The sequence below is a fragment of the Myotis yumanensis genome, unplaced genomic scaffold, assembly GCF_028538775.1.
Source record: "Myotis yumanensis isolate MYYU_CA2020_CCGP unplaced genomic scaffold, mMyoYum1.0.hap1 SCAF_1, whole genome shotgun sequence".
Lineage (NCBI taxonomy): Eukaryota > Metazoa > Chordata > Mammalia > Chiroptera > Vespertilionidae > Myotis > Myotis yumanensis.
Window position 1 is genome coordinate 200,003,355 of NW_027223752.1, and position 8,897 is coordinate 200,012,251.

Sequence of the window (8,897 nt, forward strand, 5' to 3'; positions counted from 1 at the left end):
TATACTTAATTATTGTTATATACATAGAATATATGAAGCTCCATTTCTGTTAAAACTGTAGCAATCTTAATTTCTTTCTCATTCTTCACATTTTCCCTTACACAAACCTAATCTAGAGAATTGCTTTGAATTTGGCTTAATATTTGATAAAGAAATTAATTGGTGAAGAGAGTTAAACTATTTTTCGCTTTCATTATATTTTTTTCTATATTTGATCAAAATTTACTTAGGCTTTGCATTTGTTGATTCACAGGAATACTATACATAGTTTTTATCTTTTGTTTTTACTATTTTTGTTTTTATCTCCAATAATTAAATATCCAATTATTAAGTAGTAATATGGCCGTTTCCTCATTCAATTACTCTATAACACACTATGAAACAGAAAACAAAAATGGTGATGCATAAGGCCAATTCAACTAGGGTCTAAATCCCTACACAAATCATATTAGGTTGTCAATATATTCATTAGAAGTTACTTTATTGAGGTAAAATCAAGACAAATAAGCCTCAGAATAATAAGTATTCAGACATTTTTATGTTTGAAACTTGAAAGTACATAAATACAATAAAACTGACTATATGTATAACACTAAAAATAACTTCCTGGTAATTATTTTATTTAAAGAGTCATGCCAGGCTTTGCAGACGCCGCCCCACCAAAGCCGCCCGTGACCAGCCATGGGGAACCCTACGGTGTACTTGGACATCGCCTCCGATGTTGAGCCCCTGGGCCGCGTCTCCTTCGAGTTGTTTACAGACAAAGTTCCAAAGACAGCAGAAAATTTCTGTGCTCTGAGCACTGGGGAGAAAGGATTTGGTTCTAAAGGTTCCTGCTTTCACAGAATTATTCTGGGATCTATGTGCCAGGGTGGTGACTTCACACGCCACAGTGGCACAGGCGGCAAGTCCATCTATGGGGAGAAATTTGAGGATGAGAACTTCGTCCTGAAACATACAGGTCCTGGCATCTTGTCCATGGCAAATGCTGGACCAAACACAAACGGTTCAGCTCCCAGTTTTTCATCTGCGCTGCCAAGCATGAGTGGTTGGATGGCAAGCATGTGGTCTTCGCCAGGTGAAGGAAGGCATGGATATTGTGACAGCCATGGAGCGCTTTGGGCCCAGGAATGGCAAGACCAGCAAGAAGATCACCATTGCTGACTATGAGCAACTCTAATAAATTTGACTTGTGCTTTATCTTAACCAACATGACCATTCCTTCTGTAGCTCAGGAGAGCACCCCCCTTCACCCTGATTTGCTTGGAATGTTCTATAATTTTTATGCTCTTGCCAGTTTATTGGGTTCCACAATTTCCCTACTCTTTCCGGTCTAGCTGGATTGCAGAGTTAAGTTTATGATTATGAAATAAAATCTAAACAGTTGTCTGTCAAAAAAATAAATAAATAAAAATAAAATAAAAAAATAAAAAGTCATGCCAGTTGAAAATATAACAAAAACCTCATATTGTCTGTAAATATCTTTATCAATTTAGAGACAATATTTATGAAAGATGTATTTTAATTCATATTTTGGGTTAGTGTTTTCTCCAGTTTTAGCTACTGCATAGACTGTTCTTAGCATTTTTACTGGAAATTGACCTGATGTCTGTCCCCAACTCCAACATCTATGAAATTATTTTAAAAATATAATGACTAAAAGAGTTTACTCTAAATAGAAAATTTACTTAGAAAGTAATTTCTGATCTCAGAATGCATCTCAGTAATGCAATTTGTGTTAACAATTGAATAGTTTTAAAAAACACACAGATTAAGCTCTTGCTTTTCCCCATTCTCTTTGTGCTTTCAAATAAACTTGCGTGTATTGATCTTTTTCTTAACATTTCAACATTCCTATACTCGATTAACTTCATCCTCTTTTTTCAATAGTTTTTAATGCAACTTGAGGCTGTCTACAGCTAATGGGTAAAAGCAAGGAAGGGGGCAGTAGATACTGCTAAGAGGGAAAGCAGAAGTAGAAGTCAGATCCTTATTTCTATGGAAATGAAGTGTTGGAAGAAGTGTTCTTCCTGCTGTTTCAGGATAGATGTTGGATCCACGGCAGTAATGCAGCAAAGGTCTGTTAAGAGACTCCGGGATTTGGGCTAGTGCCTTCTTTATACTTCGGCGCACAGCTGGTGCAGGTGCATTTTCAGCCATCATAACTAATAACATCCCCGGTGGAAACATTCAACTGTGGTAAAACAGACAGAAATCTATTATAAATGTGAGTGCAATGTCAATGTTTACAGAAGAAGGTCAAATAACGGAATTCCATTTGGTAAATGTCAGTACTGTACGAGTAGAAAGCATTCACAATATTTGCATTCTTATTAAAATGATACATAACAAAAACCATAAATATTTCATAGATTTTTTGACTCCTATTTTTCCTTCCTCATCAGAATTTACTTTTCCTGCAATTTCTCTAAGTCTCAAAGTTCACTCTGTTGCTTATGTGCTTTCAGCGTTTGGAGTGATATGGTGAGCCACTTGTCTAGTACAATGTTTAGGTCAACCATAAGCTTACATTCAGATATGAACCCTAGAAATGAATGTTTCTTCTGTGAATCAACTCAAAGGCATACACAGATCTTTACTCAGTCACCTTAAATCAACCATTTTTGTCTTACACTGGCTCATTTATTCTGCATAGAATTCAGCATAGTGAGATGAATTAGACCAAGCACATATGATCACATTGTTGTTTTTTTTTTAAAAGAGGCAAAACCTTTTAAAACCTTTTGATTTATAGTGAATGATACATAAATACTTAATACATTTTAAAGATATATTCATATATTCAAGTGATTTTGTTTGTTTACCAATATTGAAAATGTATGGTTATTTAAAACTAGAATGTGAGACTGTGACATATTATGCTATTAGTATTTTTGGTAATGAATGTAGCCATTGCTTTCTGTGAAGATTGTCCATTTATAGATTATAGAAGTGGAGTCAAACCTTCACTGGCATCTTCTTACTAAAACCATGTCTCATGTCAGTATTTAATACTATTAAGGTCAAGGGATGTATGTGTAGAAATCATAGATTACTTGCTCTCTAAAGGAGGTGGATATATATATATATATTATGATCCTAGAAATACCTTGTATGAAAGGTTAGAAAAATAAACTTAAGGAAACATTCTGATTTCAGGTATAAAATCAGATTTTAATCTAATTTTAATCATATTTTAATCTGATTCCATATGAAAAAATATGTTGCAACTTTCACTAAAGAATTATCTTATACAAATATTTGAACGTGCACTTTCTAAATTTATGGCTTTAAGGTGTCTTCACTGATTAGCCAACATGATTTTACAGAGGTTCTTTCATGAAAGATGTTGAAAATGATTAACCCTACTATCTTTATTTTAAGACATTTCTCTCAATTAAAGAAATGACCTCTCAAACCAGTGATGTACTAGCCTGGGAAATTCCATAGGTACCTGGTTATGTTTGGTAATTGGAGTGAGACAAAATGATTTTCAAATTTTGCATGAGAAGATAAAATGGCAATATAGAAAGTTACAGAAAGACTTGTGGATGATAATAATTTATAAAATATATATTCTAACATAAAAATAAACAGTTATCCCAGGTCACCCTAATAGGATTCAAATCAACATTACTAACAGTTAGTTCTCTAGGATTTTTAGTAAAACCACAAAGCAAGACCCTAGCTAAAGATCTCTCCATGGATTTGTTAGTAGAATGTTAGTCACACACTTACCTGCTTAGAAGGCATCAGAAAGGGACTCTTAAAACCAGGTATATCCTTATGAGGGTATGATACATTATCTTAAACTTCACCATTTGATACGTACTCTTCTCCATTTTATAGTTGGATTTCTTATAAAGTGTAATACTGGTTTCAAAACTTTTCAGAAAAAGAACCTAAAGGTACTCATACTATATAATAAAATCCTAATATGCAAATCAACCAAATGGCAGAACTACTGGTCAGCGGGAGGCGGGGCCAGTGCACAGGCAGAGCCAGGCCAGCGAGCAGAGGGAGTGGATGGCAATCAGGGGTGGGGGCAACCAGCAGCGGCAAGGCGATGAGGCTGGCACCATGCCCTCTGTCACCTCCTGCAGACGGAGGCCACAGTGGCAGCAGAGCAAGAGGGTGCAGGCCAGGCTGAGGGACCCCCATGAATTTTCATGCACCAGGCTTCTAGTTGATTATAAAATGCATCCTAATTTCAGAAACATTATAATATCAGAAAATCACAGTTGAGGGGATATAGTATTTATTAAAGGTCAACAAAATTACATTCCACATGTTCCTCAGAAATTCACATTTAGTTAAAACTGTTCACAATTGTAGTGGATGCTATCGTGAGATACTCTGATCTCCTCTTTAGGTTTAAGATGCTCATACTCTTGCCATTAAGGGAATAGAAACTCTCAGGCTAGCCCCTGAAGGCCATCCTAGCTTCAGAGATCTCTTTGGGATTGGCTGAGATCTTACTGAGACTGTATTACAGTTTATCTTCTCCTTCTGCCCAAAGGTGTTATTGAGACACTCCTCCAAAACTGTTGTGTATGCAAATCCAAGTCTCAGAATCTGTTAATCAGTGTCAACAGCCCATTCTATATAATAATTAGTAGTAATTTCTATAATATAGGTTTAAATGTCTCACATTAATGAAAGAGCTGAACACCTGAAAAATAGGAAGTAAAAAGCTCAAGTTTGTTGGATGACTAAAAGTTAGAGTCAAATGCATGATGCTATGGACTTTGAACTACTGACTTTGTCAATCAATGGGAAAATGGTGTCTTATTATGTAGCTACTAGGGGGCCTGTGGGATTGGACCTAAACTGGCTCTCTGACATCCCCGAGGGGTCCCGGGTTCCGAGAAGGTGCAGGCCAGGCCGAGGGACCCCACCAGTGCACAATCGGGCTGGGGAGGGATGTGGAAGGTTGGCCAGCTGGGGAGGGATCAGGGAAGGACTCCAGAACATGTCTGGCCCATCTCACTCAGTCCTGAATCGGCCGGACCCCAGCATCAAGCTAACTTACTGGTCAGAACATCTGCTCCCTGGTGGTCAGTGCATGTCATAGTGAGTGGTTGAGCGGCCTTAGCATATCGCTAGCATATTATGCTTTGATTGGTTGAATGGCCGACCTGATGACTGGACTCTTATCATATCAGGCTTTTATTATATAGGATAAATTTTTTTTAAAATAAAGAATTCCTAATAGTGGTCTGATGCTGGTTTTTGTATTATTAAACTGTGAGAAACTTACCCAGTGTTTCTTTTTTTTCTTTTCTTTTTTAAAGATACTTCTTTTTTTTAATATTTTATTTATGTACTTATTTATTTATTTTATTATTATTTTTTTACAGAGAGGAAGGGAGAGGGATAGAGAGTTAGAAACATCAATGAGAGAGAAACATCGATCAGCTGCCTCCTGCACACTCCCCACTGGGAATGTGCCCACAACCAAGGTACATGCCCTTGACCTGAATCAAACCTGGGACCCTTGAGTCCGCAGGCCTACGCTCTATCTGCTGAGCCAAACTGGTTAGGGCTACCCAGTGTTTCTAGAACTTTGAAATTTGTTCTAAATTAAGTGACATTGAGAGAGAAAAAAAAAAAGATGGATTGACTTTGAGCCCATATTAACTTAAACTTCCCTTTCTCTATAACAATGAGAAAAATATGTCTTTCATTTCAATGCTAGAGGATTTACCATCTTCACTCTTAAGCATTTAAGATATTGCTGGAGATCAATTCCAGCATGACAGCAGGGCCGCATCTGGGAATGGCTGAGGACATTTCCCCAAACCTGAATAGGATACATTGATTTCTTGGCTGCCAGACAGTTAAAGGGCATCTTAATCTACATACCATTGTCTCCTACTGGCCAAACACCTATACAGCCGTAGGCTAATTCCCCCATTCTGACAATGCCTCTGTATACAAAAACCCTGACCCTTTGAAGTGTATATCTGTGCCTCTCCTCAGGACAAGTTGTGTTAATAAAAAGCATGGGGTCCTGGGGATGAGGAGACCTAAGACCTAAGACCCTTAGACCTTAGACCTGAGAATTTAGATCTTGGATCTTATTTATCTAAGCTCCTCTGACCCCCAAATGCCGTTCAAAATTATATTTCGTCTCTGGACTCCTCTTATTTAACATGAACGCACAGCCTTCTCCAGATTCCTGAACCCTTCTTAATGCTGGGACAAGAGCACCGGCATTAAAATATCTAATATTAAATATACTTATGTTTCTGTCTTATCTCCCTAATAATACTATGAGTAAAAAAACAAACAAAACAGAAATCATAAATTATATATTTTTAAAACTTCCCACAAAAACTTAAATATTATTTTGAAATCAGAAAGTACTTAAATAGAAATAATTTTTTGACAAGATTGATCTGTCTCATTTAACTAATAATTACATATTATATTGTTACACTTAATATATGAGTAAATGATCTTGAATTTTAAAATCATGTATGATTGCACTTCTGTTTACTGATATTTACTAGTACTATAACTTTCAGATTTAATTTTCTTATCTTTTAAACATATTCACATTAGTAGAAGTAACATTTTTAAAGTGCTTGAAATACTGCCTGACACAATGGTTATAAAATATTAATTTACTTTCCTCTTCATTCTCCAAGATTATTATGAATATTCTATTGAATAATATAGATAATGCTTCTACTACAAATGTCATAGACCTTTAATTAATGACAATCTTTATTATTACTATTATTATTATTATTATAAAACAATATTCCAATAGTCTACTTTTGTTTAATCTCACAATACTATATAAGAATAATAGCCTTAGAGGACTGATTGATGATTTCGTTAATTAATGTTTTATTATTTCTAAATTTAGTTAATTTCAGAAAATTGCCTATATTTTAAAGGGACAAGTTCACTAAATGAGTTTACCGAACCAATCAATCAAAAATACTTCTTACTTGTATACTATGCATGTAGTTCTTAGGACAAGCAATTTTTCTCCTCAGATTATTCGCTTTTGAGAAAGGCAGTGTAATAGAAAATTATAAATGGCAAGGTATGGCAGTCTTAAAAATGACTCTTAATAGCACACCTTGTAGTGCTATGGAATTATGTGTCCTAAACTCAAGATTTTTGAAGATAGCTTTAGGATATTCCTATTCAACCCTAAGACTCAACATGAGAAGGAAGAAGCTATTTAGGAATCAGATAGTTTTGTTTACCAATATTCAAAATATTCTAAGTGACATTTAAAAACTTTGTTAGAAAACTGTGATACTTTTTTACTGCCCCCAAAGGAAAACTTTTCCTAAGTCAATCTCAGAATTGACTTATGTTGGAGGTTCAGGAATTGCTTGTTGATTACAATTGTTTTTTAAAGTTTATATTGGCCACGTAATATATTTTGCTTTAGAAATTCCAGGCCTGCATCAATACTTTTATTTTAAAAGTACTTAATTTTCAGAGGTTTATGAAAAAAATAATGTTTCTGATGGAATTTGCTTTTGGAAATAACTTTCCTATTTTCAAATAGGTGCAAATGTAGACAAAAACAGAAAACTTTTAAGAAACAAATTACTCTATTCCCTTTACTCAGATATGTGTGTATACACATATATAATATCTACACTAATAAAAGAGAAACATGCAAATTGGTGTCACTCTGCTACACCCACCAGCCAATCAGGATGAGTATGCAAATTAACCCAAAAAAGATTACGGTTAATTTGCATATGCAGGCACAGAGCGAAAACTGAAGATGACTGAAGGCTGAAGACTACTGAAGAGGCTTGGCTTCTCCGCTGCAGCTGGAGTAGAGAAGCCTAGCCTGGCTGCTGTGGCCCGAGGCCGGACCAAAGGCCTGGGTCCCAGGTGCTGGAGGAAAACCAGTGCCGGCAGCCAGGGGAAGGAAGGCCTATTGCATGAATCTTCATGCAACGGGCCTCTAGTGTTATGTATAATTTGCATACATATATCCACCTATACTTGTATGTTTGCATATATATGAATTTAATATGTGAAAAATGTTTATGCTTACATTAATATATACATACACATACATCTGTATTTAAATATGTTTTCAGATATATACACACACACACAATCTCTATGTAGCACTACTCAGCTCCCCGCTAGTGATTTCTTTTCAGACAGTGACAGATCTAGCTCTCATTATCCTCAGAATATTTACTTATTTTCTCAATTAGCAAATGTGCCTTAATCATCCACCCTTTCTTAAAATCTCCTCTACCCATTTTTTATTTGCTCCACCTAACCAAGCATGGCAATGGGAGGAATGATACAAACAGATCTTATAAATGTTTTGAATTCCTATATCTACAGATGATTAAAGAATAACCATACATAGTCAATGGGTTTGTATTCTGGATATGATTACATACATGACATCTAATAATTTGGCTGGATATTTATGCACCTGGATACATTTACTAACCAGTTTATGTATTCATTTTAAACATGCATAATGCTTTATAGTCATTTGCAGAATATCACTTTTTAAAATATTAACAATTAGTTCATATCCAGACATTCATAGGCAGATTTGAATTGTATTTTTAACTTTACAACTCCTTTGTTTATTTGATTGCAAAATGCAGATATTTTCCCTCAAATAACTAGCTCAAGAAGAGAAATACAGATTCATTTATTTGAAAAGCAATTGAAATTCTAGAAAATGCAATATATATTTCATTTGTAACATATTAGCCACCTCCAAAAGGCCAAAGATAAATCAATTTAATTCCATAAATATATAGTTAATCTATATGCTTTAATACATCATGTTTTGACACTAATAGCAAAAGCTGCAGGTTTTATAATTTAAATGTAACTATTGTAATACTACCCAATGGAAAATAAGGTAAAATTGTGAA

At 35.1% G+C, this 8,897-nt stretch overlaps 1 pseudogene; it reads left to right on the plus strand.

Moving 5' to 3' along the window:
* The first annotated feature begins 681 nt into the window (after window positions 1-681).
* Window positions 682-1,180, plus strand: LOC139007135 (peptidyl-prolyl cis-trans isomerase A pseudogene; annotated as a pseudogene).
* Window positions 1,181-8,897: the final 7,717 nt, after the last annotated feature.